Below are 12500 nucleotides of genomic sequence, written 5' to 3' on the forward strand. Positions count from 1 at the left end.
GAAAATTCGTATTTTTAATGGAATGTGGTGGTGATTATTATAAATCATTTATGTGTACACTTCATAATTTTTTTTTAATTCATGTGTCTCTTCTGGTCATGAGTTATTGCACAAGGGCGGAGCTAGTGAGTGAGGGGTAAATGCTGGGATAAACAACGGGAAAAATTTTATAGAAATCAATGTATTGACCAGACACAAGCCATGGGGGAGTACACTACCCTTATAAATGTAAAGGATATTAGGATATTACCGAGACTGTCCTCCTCTTAAAAACGACCACATAGGTCGTTTGTGCAAGCAGCATATTACGACCTATTATTACGTTTTAAAATCAAGCGCCCTCTAGCGGCCGTATTACGACAGTCTCGTTTGTCGGTCGGGTGTGTCGTCATCAAATGACCTTTGACTGTCGTTACCATCGTTACCACCCAAAAAAAGGAGGCGTGACCCAACATCTTACCATGCGTTGTTGTCCAGGTTTGTAAACAATTTTATTTTATGGTTTATTTTTTAAGGTACTGTTCTGATTGTCTGCAATTAATGTCAAAGTAAGTGCAGTTTGACGTTTTCTTTACAAATATGTTGTGAATGCCAGTGAACGAATGTGTGGCAATCGCAACGAATCTGAAATGACCAGTGACCACAACACTTACCATATTTTTTTTTTTTACCATGATAACTGTTTTACTGTGGTATTTGTAGTTAAAAATCATTAACCACAATGCCATGCCTTTAATACCTTTTTGTAATGTAATTGTGATTCAGTGTTTTTTTTTTTTTCAGTTTTGCAGTTTCTTCATATCACATACATCTCCAGCTCCTACAACAACATTCAGTGTCCAGCAGCTCTTTATGATGCTCTCTCTCTCTCTCTCTCTCTCTCTCTCTCTTTCTCTCTCACTCTCTCTCTCTCTCTCTCTCTCATTTTCCTTTCCTATTTTTCTGAACTGTAATTCATAAATAAGTCACACATATTTTTCTTTCTTTCTCTTGTTCATCATGGCATATTTTCACAGCTCAGAATCAGATTTTGATCAGTTCTTGTATTAACAGGGAACTTGTACTCGAAGCTCAACTTGAAGAAGTTTCCAGTGAAGATGAAGTCCTTCAAAGGTTCGACACAGGTAATGTTGAAGATATGTAGTTATAACTGATTTACTTTAATTAATTTATCCTTACTTTATGTTAATAACCTTCCTTATAGTCCTTCCTTTCAAATATTTTGTTCACAGATCATTTCTAACACACTGTCTAAGCATGTATGTATTAAAACAACAACAACAACTTGTTACTTTTTCTTTATTCCAGCTGAAAAGGAAGACCATGGGCCTGTCAAACCTTGTTTGTGGAGAGGGATGAATTTGACCATCTTGTGTGTTTACGGAGAAGACCAAAAGCTGCTAAGGCAGATATTTCCAGAGGTACGTCTGTGTTGATCTGAGCACCTCGACAGAACTTTACTGCAGTTACATTTTGCACCGAATTTTATGTTTTTTACTTTTTTAAATACCTCACGACCCCATCAGTACAAACCCTGTGCTATGTCAAAGTATTAATAATTCAAACAATTTCAGCAAATTCATATGATATTGTACAAGCGTACTCTCCAGCTTTTCCTCCTGCTGTCATTGACCATCGCCTCAGCTCTCATGCAGACTGTGTCAGGAAATGCTGTGTAACTTGTCATGTGACACAAAAGGGGCCGGTTGCGTAAACATAGCTATTATGTTAAGACTGTGACCAACTAGCAGTTAACCAAGAGATAATCATATTTCTTAGTAAAATTGGACCAATCTATGTTTTTGTAACTGACTTTAAACAATTATGACAAGTCTAGAGTAAATCAAATTATATGGCTAACTTTTTTAAAGATTAGTTTAAGCAGTTTATGCAACCGGCCCCAGGTCTTTAATTTATTTGACCAAATTAGATCATTTAAAGGTGTTTACAACAAGAACAATAACTATAATGACTATTTTAGCATCGCTACCAACAAATTATAAAGTTCTGTTTATTATTATACACGCTGCAGTTATGTTGTCTTTAACCACTAGCCCGTTGCTAGGGGGAAGTCGTGGCTTAGTGCTTAGAAAGTTTGACTCTTAACCATAAAGTTGTGGGTTTGAGTCTCGGCCCGGCAATACGACTTTTTTTGCGCTGCCCCCAACTGCTCACCGGGCACCGTAACATAAATGATCCCCACTGCTCCGTGTGTGTGTGTTCACTGCTGTGTGTGTGCACTTTGGATGGGTTAAATGCAGAACAAGAATTCTAAGTATGGGTCACCATACTTGGCTGTATGTCACGTCACTTTCATTTGTTGTCAATGTTTTAATTATTCATCATGTTATAAATTCAATTTTTTCCTGTCTTGCAGGATTTCTGACAGATTACTGAGTCCTTCTCCATCAGCTCTCCACAATAGCAGCCCTTCCAAAAGCATCCACATCACTCTCTCTTGTGTGGCACATCTGCTCTCAGTCGTTAGCATGTCTACTTGTATTATTTCTCCTCTAGTCAACACTCCCATCTCTACTGTGAACACTCCTGTCACTATCACCATCCCACCTACTGTATTCTATATGCCATATATATATATATATATATATATATATATATATATATGTGTGTGTGTGTGTGTGTGTGTGTGACCTTTAAGGTCATTTAATGATAGAAATGCATTTTCCAGCTGAAAATGATTTATAAAATATAATTATTAATAACCGTTTTAGTTTGTCTTGCATATGTTCACAACAGAAGCGATCAGTGATTACAGGAGATTAAGAGGTAATCATGTGAAATATTAGTCTTAACAATATTTTTCTAATTAGTTAATCACTTTTAAATGAAAGAAAAGAATATGATTTCAGCTGGTGCCTTGCAACTCCTGGTTTGTAAAAATATTATTTGGCATTTTATAAACTTCTCTGCAAACAAATTGACAATTTTTATTTATTTATTCATTTTTTTTATTTTATATATATATTTTTATATTAGCCAATTTAGTTTTAAAGGGATTTTCTATTACATAATTCTGTCTGTACCTATTAGTTACTTTATCAATCAGTAATTTTTAAAAGTTGTTATATTTCACAATAATATATTATTTTTTTGTTTTTATTTCTTCATAGTGACAAACTAGAGAGAAAGAATGGTGTTATTTGCATTGTTTGTCTGAAAAGTCATCAACATAGACATATCAATAAACACTGATATGGAAATTACTAAAAAAAAATTATCCCTGTGTTTTTTAAATTGTATTTATTTATTTATTTTTATTATTATTTTCCTTTTTTTCTGTAGTTTAACTGGTAGAGCTAAAAATTGCAAGATTGTAAATACATCTCCAAAAAACACACAAGTGATTAAATGTATACATTTAATACACTATAAATATATAAATATAATATTATTTTTTCATACAGTATATGCAAAAATGTTGAGCTTAAATATTGTACATTAATATTAGGGTAAAGAATGTGTATAATCGCAAATATGAGGCCCTTGTTTGAAAATAAATAACTGTAATCAACAAATCTATTGCTGAATCAGGTTTACCCCACAATGCAAATCCGTCATTTTAGTTTTATATTTAGTGGGTGAAAATAAATTCACCACAAGAACCCGGAAAAGCCTGTCATGAATGGCCGTATATGGACAAGTAAGGGTGTCGCTTCTGCTCAACTGGATTTTCATTGGCTTTGAAATCCACTTGGCACTCGAGGACTCGCTGTGACTGGACTTTCTTTTAGCCCAAATTAAAAAACGTTTAATGTTGCAAAGTAAATTTTGCTGTAATTATTACGTCAATAGTACCTTCAGTTAACAATGGTGCATTGCTATATTTTGTGAAATTACCTCTTTACCGAGATCCTAACCTTAAACCTGAACATAACTTAATTGAACTACAAAAAACAGCGCCATGACTTTCACTTTCCATCGATAGAATGGCTAAGGCTTATGGGCAATGTAGTTTAAAATGTTTAATAATGAAATTGTGAAAAATACTTCTTTTTTTAAACAAAGGGATATCTAAGCATGTTTATTGTGCAAAGTTATATGACATATGTGAGAGGCAGGCTGACATTTTTTATTTTACTAAGAGTACTTTTATAAACACATGTATAGCACTTTTCTATGAATGTTTGAAAGCTGTGCCAAACATTATTTAGTAAACATAGCATAATGAGTTGTCCTACCAATTTTCTTTTTGAAACTATAATCAGATTTTGATTTACAGCCATTTGGAATGTTAATTGTTTTGCTCTTCAAGGGGACTCTACTGGGCCCCTGGGGATGGAAGGGCAGGAAAAAAAATGCACAGCTCTATTCTCATCATTGGCAACAAACTGTTGAGACACATTTTGTAGGTTGTCTTTTCAAAAGCATACCATTATGTAAGTTGGAAGTCATAGTTATCTTAGAATTAAGACACCAGAAAATCAACATAAGTGCCCATTTGGAAAGAGCTCAATTTATTTCATAAGATCAAGAGCAATAATACAGTGCTAATAGTAAACAAAGACAACAAATACATATTCTGACATTTCATCAGACAAGGCCAATGTGTCATTCAGTAAGACAATGTGTGACAGTGTGCAGTTTATGGTTCCATACAATTCATGCAATTTAAAGAATCATAATATAAAATACCTAATTCATAAATCTCTGTAAAGAATGTCTCATCTTTGTCCTGCTCAGGAGCTAGACATCAGTAATGTGCATGAACATCTTCATTATAATACAGAACAGGATTCATGTTGATCTTTCCTTGATTCATCACCTTCAGTTGTGCATGAAGTCCATGCAGTCTCTTCTAATGCAGCTCTTCATCTAACTGAATTTCATTAATATTACTAAATGTTCATGTCTTCATCAAAACAACCATGGTGATTATATGTGTTGTTTACAAAATTAAATGGTGTATCTACCAAAAAACCATCTCTAGTACAGAATATTCACCATACTTGATTATCCAACACCATACGCAATATTTTACTAGGATGCAGCATAAAGACAGATAAAGAAGCATATTAAGACAAATTATATTCAAGTGAAATAAAAATGGGTTACATTAAAACCATTTTATTTTAATCAGATGAAGAAACCCAGATGAAGGCATGGTGAAATGTCTTGAGCACCAAAGAATCACATCCAGTTTCCTTCTCATCATCAGAGCTCTCCTGGTTTTCTTCAAATCCATGTCTCTATCATGATCTTCTTCAATGTCATAAACAATTTGCAATTGTTATCCAGCACAACAATACAACTGATGAACAAGTCATGTGACCAATTCAAATCAAATCATTTTATTATCACAATACCATGAATGCAAGTATACAGGTGGTAAAATGCTTTTCTGCAAACTGCAGCATGACAAGTACTGAATATATTTGCAACACATATACAGTATCAAAAAAAGAGCTCAATACAGGTAGAAAATATAGTGCAATACTATACTATACAGAGAGAACAAAATGAAAACAATTAACAACAATCACTGTATACTGTAGATATACCTCTGCCCACTGCTCCGGGTGTGTGTTCACAGTGTGTGTGTGTTCACTGCTCTGTGTGTGTGCACTTCGGATGGGTTAAATGCAGAGCACAAATTCTGAGTATGGGTCACCATGCTTGACTGTATGTCACGTCACTTTCACTTTCAGTACAGTATGAATTAGTGCAAACAGAATATCAGGTTGCAGAATAATAGTGAGTCAGAGTCCAGTCAGTGTAGCTGATAGAGTGCAGTGCACACAGTATGAGGCTGCTGGTGTGTGTATGTGTGTGTGTGTGTGTGTGTGTGGTGTTACTGGTACGAGTTCAGTTCAGTCTGATTGCCTGTTGAAGGAACTTGTTTTGCAGTCTGCTGGTGCTGGTTCTGTGATAATGTCCGTCTGATGGTGATGTTGAGAGCAATCCATGGCTCGTGTGGCTGGAGTCTCTGACGGTCCTCAACAAAAGAAAAACCTTGCGTAGATGTCCTGGAGAGACAAAATCATTGTGTCAATTATATATTATTATTATTTAGAATTGTTGTAATGGACATACCATTGATTCCTGTTGAAGGTTGTTGGAGGTATGGGCTCTCAGTTGTGAAGTTTCTTTTATGGCCGTAACATCTGTGCAGTCACACAGCTGTTTGGGAATTCAGTCTTCACAGTTTCAGGCTGCAGCGCTGCATTTGGTGACCATTGACTCCTCCATCTCTGGCCTCAGACCCGCTTCTCTTTAGTCTTGAGTGAAGACAAATGTTCTCAGTACCAGCTTTCCTTCTACTGCAGTCTTTCTGTACAAGTAGAAAATAATAAAAACAGTCATAACAAATCAGTTATGTATTGAAAACTCATAGTACATATGAAGACTTCAGATGCAAAGGCATCTAAGTTCCACCTGAAGTTTTCTTCTAAAATTCTTCTTAGAAGAACATTTCATACAGAACTTAAAGGCTTTTGCATCTGAAGTCTTCATATACAACACATCTCGTTCTTCATTTCTCCATCAACTGACTTCATCCTCCTTCAAAAACTGTAAGTCCATAAGAAAAATAGTTTTGGTGAATACAGGTGCAGGTGTCAGTACTCACCATATTCAGTCATTTTCTGCCCAAATTCCAGAAATGATGCCCTGATGATTTGTTCATTCTAGGACTTATAAAAAGATGTATATGTGAAAAATGATAATTGCTGACTTGAATAGAGATCAACATCATATGCTGTACTAATGCATTGCTTGAATACAGACACATCAATGGGGATGAGCACCTTTTCACTCTTTTCTGTTTGGGCACAATAGAGCCATGTTCATTCCTCATCCCCAACAGGACTGATGTTCTTTGTGTTTTTGCTCTTCAGCTGTAAAACAAAAATATGTCTATTAACCCCATGTTTAATTACTATTGCTTATTACATATGAATTAAGACAGATATAATTAAGTAAATTTACCAAAAGATTCAGGTTAGAGGATTAAATGAATATTGATTACAATTTTCTACAAACCTTTCTTGGAGAGGGCTGATCATGACAGGAACTTGCTGAGCCACACTAGTAGACATTCAGTTGACAAACCTGAAAGAGGCCATCATGCAACCATCCGCTCTGTTTGTACCTTACAACAGAGCAAGAGAGAATGTGTGAGTGAGTGGAGAGAGTAAAGGACTAAGATGAAGACAAACAAGCAAAGAAAGGCAAAATCTTGCGTTTGAGTTTAACAAAATGAGAGGGAAGAAAGCTGTATCTTCAAGCTATATTATTCTCAATTATTTTCTACACTATAACATGCAGCAGGATTGTTGTAAGCAGTTTAAAGACCTCTTCATACCAAGGATGAGTCCATACTTAATGACACAGAGGAACAACATCAGTGGAATATATTTTCCAGCTGATGAACATTAAACAGCCAATCAAAATGCACATTTCAAAAGCTTGATCATTTAAAGTGGCAGACATCAACGTCGCTGCAGTGTGTATATTAATAAACATAACTTTATCATTGGTTGATGTTGGTGTGGATGCTAAAATAGTTATTGTAGTTACTATTCTTGGTGTGAACAGCCTTAAATGATCTAATTTGGCCAAATTAACTGAAGATCTGATGTGTCACATGACAAGTTACACAGCATTTCCTGACTTGCTTTTAAACAGACGTGTTCAATTAAAATCAACATGGAAATAAAGGCAGACTGTGAGGTGCGGACAGATATCATGTACTGTTAGAACGGGTTAAGACGGTGCTAATAAAGAATACAGTGGACTCAATATAAACTTTAGGATATAACGCTCTGACTACTTAAAATGGACACAGTCTGCATGAGAGCTGAGGCGATGGTCAATGACAGCAGGAGGAAAAGCTGGAGAGTACGCTTGTACAATATCATATGAATTTGCTGAAATTGTTTGAATTATTAATACTTTGACATAGCACAGGGTTTGTACTGATGGGGTCGTGAGGTATTTAAAAAAGTAAAAAACATAAAATTCGGTGCAAAATGTAACTGCAGTAAAGTTATGTCGAGGTGCTCAGATCAACACAGACGTACCTCTGGAAATATCTGCCTTAGCAGCTTTTGGTCTTCTCCGTAAACACACAAGATGGTCAAATTCATCCCTCTCCACAAACAAGGTTTGACAGGCCCATGGTCTTCCTTTTCAGCTGGAATAAAGAAAAAGTAACAAGTTGTTGTTGTTGTTTTAATACATACATGCTTAGACAGTGTGTTAGAAATGATCTGTGAACAAAATATTTGAAAGGAAGGACTATAAGGAAGGTTATTAACATAAAGTAAGGATAAATTAATTAAAGTAAATCAGTTATAACTACATATCTTCAACATTACCTGTGTCGAACCTTTGAAGGACTTCATCTTCACTGGAAACTTCTTCAAGTTGAGCTTCGAGTACAAGTTCCCTGTTAATACAAGAACTGATCAAAATCTGATTCTGAGCTGTGAAAATATGCCATGATGAACAAGAGAAAGAAAGAAAAATATGTGTGACTTATTTATGAATTACAGTTCAGAAAAATAGGAAAGGAAAATGAGAGAGAGAGAGAGAGAGAGAGTGAGAGAGAAAGAGAGAGAGAGAGAGAGAGAGAGAGAGAGAGAGAGAGAGAGAGAGAGAGAGCATCATAAAGAGCTGCTGGACACTGAATGTTGTTGTAGGAGCTGGAGATGTATGTGATATGAAGAAACTGCAAAACTGAAAAGAAAAAAAACACTGAATCACAATTACATTACAAAAAGGTATTAAAGGCATGGCAAATGTGTTACTTAACTAAAGAGTACACAATAAGCACAGTTACTGTGGTGAAAAGCATGGTAACGTGTTTATACTACAAATACCAAAGTAAAACTACAGTTATGACGGGAGATACATTGAGTTGTGGTTACTGAGGTTTTATAACACGTGACATGGTTCAGCGACATGTTACTATGGTAAAAACATGGTAAATGCGCGACTTTTACATGACCTCTTTCCACCACAGGCGAATTTCAAACGAATATCACAATGAAAACTAACTTTATAAAGCTGCAGATTTCGATTAAATGATTTGAACGTCAAACTGGTTTAATAGGACATACAGTGTCCAGTATCGATTTGAAAATAAAAACTCATATTATTCATAAACGATCGACTACTTTATGAGACGGGAGAAAACCTTACCTGTACATGTCTCGAAGTCATCTAAAATCCATATCATCAAAATCCACGAACATCTGGGAGAGTTTAAATCAAACAATTCAAAACGCAAATAGCATGTTAAAATAAACCCACAATGCATTTAGGCGAAAGTTCATTTATCATACCTCCTGTTGCCAATAGGGGCGCTAATTTAGAGAACGCTCGTGTGGGTCGTATTTAAGGATAGTGACAAACGACCCATACGGTCGTATGAGTTGGAGGACTTGTTGATATTACCACAACATTACTCTTAGGACAGCACAAACTATTTTTAAATAAATACGACTTAACCAGATGGAAGACATGATCTGTCATTCAGGCAGACTCTCTGTCACGCGTGATCATGTGCCATTGATTGTCCTCAATAAATAAAAAAATAATTTAGTCGTCTGTGCATCTAGTGGAGAGAAATCCCCGACAACTAACTGCTAACTGGCATTCAGATCTGCCTCCATTTTGTTAGCATCGCCCCATCTTCCTACGATCCAATCAATTCCAGAAGGACGAAATCAATTTCAAATGTCGTTACGCTCGGATAGACGTCACAGTAGAGAAAAAAAGACAATTGCTACTTCCCTTTAATGCCGACTTTAAGCTGAAAGTGCCTTGCACATAATAAGAAATAAAAAATATATATTTAAAAAAAATGATATTTAAAGGGGTAAATTCACTCAAAACTTAAAATTTTGCCATAATTTACTTACCCTCATGTCGTTCCCAAAACAGCATGACTTCAGTGTAACACAAAATAGTTAGTGCTGTCAAATGATTAATCACAATAAAGCGCATCCAATGTAAAAGTTCTTGTTTACTTAATATATGCGTGTACTATGTATATTTATTATTTATATTTAAATACATACACATACAGTATATATTTTACAAATATTTACATGTATTTACATGTATATATTTACTGTATATACATATAATTTATATTATGTGAAAATATATTTAACACTGTATAAACGTAGCATTTTTCTTAAATATAGACATGCATGTGTGTTTATTTATATATGCATAACAAATATACATAGCTATGCAAATATGTAAACAAAAACTTTTATTTTGGAAGCAATTAATCATTTGACAGAACTAAAAATAAGGTGTTTTTTTTTGTTAAAAACAGTGGAAATCAACTGGCTCCAAATTTGTAGGTTACCATCATCCCATCATACAGATATGAAACAACATGTAGGTGAGTAAATTATGAAAGAATTTCAATTTTTTCGGATGACAAACATACATACAAGGGCCAAGGAATATGTAGAAATTGTACTTACCAGTTTTATGGAAATACACATATTCTACCTGAGATTTCATAAATTGCTTGGACTTATGTATTTTGTTCATTTTGGAGCTTCACAGCCCTTGGTAATTATAAACTGTATGTAGAGCCACATATAATAATTAAATAAATGAATAAACGGAAATTGTAAACTCTACCTTTCTGCTTTGTTGTTTTGAGCAGCAATAATGACAGAGTATTTTCCCCGTGAACCATTAATTCGTTTGAATAAGCATAGGTTCTATTTCAGCATTTCATCATCCATAAGTAAAACAATGACTGCATCAGAGACTGTTTGTCTATCAATATTTAATCAAGCATATTTCAGTCTTTACTTAGCCAGTCCATAACTCTGCTAAATATTAAGATGAATCAGACCTCATTTAGAATAGAGCTGGTATATTTTAGTACACACAACACTGGAGCATTGGTTGTTTTTCTTTCAGCGGAGCCCAAAACTCATTTCCTCCTCCTCAGAGTGAGCGTCACTGACTCTTTCCTCCAGACTGGTGTCATGACACTGTATTGATCATGTTCCACCCACTCTGCTTTCCTATTCCCACTTTTCATTAATATTTGTGCAGGAACAATCTGCTTCCTTTCTTTATACTTCTCTCCCTCTCACTCTTGCTCTATTCACCTGTTCTTCATTCTGTTACTTCATTCTCTCTCTTTTCCTGGAGCCTGAGGGCACAGGCAGCAATTAGCTGGAGTTCTGTTGTTCTGGGTGAAAGCTGCCCTCACAGGCAAACAGATTCTCTCAAGACACAAGAAAACGGAAAAAGCCAAAGTGGAAAAACACACCAGCACTCACAGATGGAAATACGCTACATGATGCACGGTTGATGACGTTGGTTTCTAAGTGTGTTTGAGACTGTAGTCATGACTGTGCGTGTCTTGGATCTGTCAAGTAAAAAAAACTGGATATACTGTGAAAAATGAGATTTCCCTTTGGTGCTGTACTGGCAGGAAACCAGTGTTGAATTCCAGTATCACTTTAACAAGCGCAGTGTCAACCGCGGTCAGCAGAATGAATGATAGTACTCAGGATCATGTGCTGGTAGTGGATAGAAGAGAATTTTGATCGTGGAGGTCAGTCATGTGTCAGTGCTTTATGGAATCAAATACAATTGTAGACACTACACTACACTCGTTTTTTATCAGTCTGTTTTTATACCAAGTCCTAAAAATAGACTAAATAAATAAACTCTGCTTAATTAACACAAGCAATGATATGATTTTGCTATGCACGAGAAGCACTACTTGAATTGAACCATGGATCAAAGAAAAGGTACAGGGTAGTAAAAGTATTGATGTTCTTTGGTCCACTGTAAGACAAATAGTCTATAAATAAAGTTCAGCACTGTTGCTGTCCCTATAAAGTGGGCGGGCTGCAAACATGACTGCAAGAGCACAGCACAGAATGCTCAGTGAATGCCAAGTGAAGCTCAACTGAAGCTGGCTGATGCAACAGGACAACGAACAAAACACAGGAGTGATTCAATAACAGAACGCCTTCAAAACAATCCAGATGCTTCGGCATGACCTTGAGAGAATCATTCATGCCAGACCTCCCCAGAATATTGACAGCAATGACAAAATTCCTCATTTTCCAAGTCTGATCTCAGAAATAATGTAGTGGGGGTTATCACTGCCTATAGGGTCAAGCAGTTATTAAATTCACATGCATATTGGTGTTTAAGCAGTGGTCAATGTGTTGTTTAAGCATACTGTGATTGTCTACGATCATGGCACATTTAGTTCAGATCAAATTTGACACAAATCCCAGCATTCACATACAGGAACATCGCAGTTCTACTAAAATCACTTCTAAAGTACAATTATGAGTACTGTATTTTAAGAACAACAGACCAATCAAAGCAGTAGAGCTGGCATGGCAAGCAAAGCACAATATATTATGAATATTATGAAGTCACAAAACGTGAATAACAAAAATATCACTACTGTACTTGCATAGTTTCAAGGGAGAAAAGAGATGCATGTCTTGAGATGGAATAAAATACTGTCTGTC

At 35.5% G+C, this 12500-nt stretch overlaps 2 long non-coding RNA genes across 9 annotated transcripts; one reads left to right on the forward strand and one right to left on the reverse strand.

The window, feature by feature from the left end:
- The first annotated feature begins 356 nt into the window (after window positions 1-356).
- LOC127943431 (uncharacterized) lies at window positions 357-2608 on the forward strand. The gene is made up of 4 exons (XR_008149644.1): window positions 357-477; window positions 784-1124; window positions 1309-1421; window positions 2378-2608. It is a non-coding gene; the product is annotated as an uncharacterized LOC127943431 (long non-coding RNA).
- A 1834-nt stretch (window positions 2609-4442) lies between these two features.
- LOC127942412 (uncharacterized) lies at window positions 4443-9971 on the reverse strand. 8 transcript variants are annotated; one of them, XR_008149319.1, is made up of 9 exons: window positions 9306-9971; window positions 9163-9215; window positions 8337-8697; window positions 8040-8152; window positions 7000-7108; window positions 6765-6854; window positions 6587-6650; window positions 6052-6289; window positions 4443-5984 (listed from the first exon to the last, which is right to left on the reverse strand). It is a non-coding gene; the product is annotated as an uncharacterized LOC127942412 (long non-coding RNA). The 8 variants fall into 8 exon arrangements; XR_008149321.1 differs by having other exon boundaries at window positions 8337-8407; window positions 9169-9215; window positions 9306-9934; XR_008149325.1 differs by having other exon boundaries at window positions 8337-8407; window positions 9306-9320.
- Window positions 9972-12500: the final 2529 nt, after the last annotated feature.

Source organism: Carassius gibelio, chromosome A22 (assembly GCF_023724105.1).
Source record: "Carassius gibelio isolate Cgi1373 ecotype wild population from Czech Republic chromosome A22, carGib1.2-hapl.c, whole genome shotgun sequence".
Lineage (NCBI taxonomy): Eukaryota > Metazoa > Chordata > Actinopteri > Cypriniformes > Cyprinidae > Carassius > Carassius gibelio.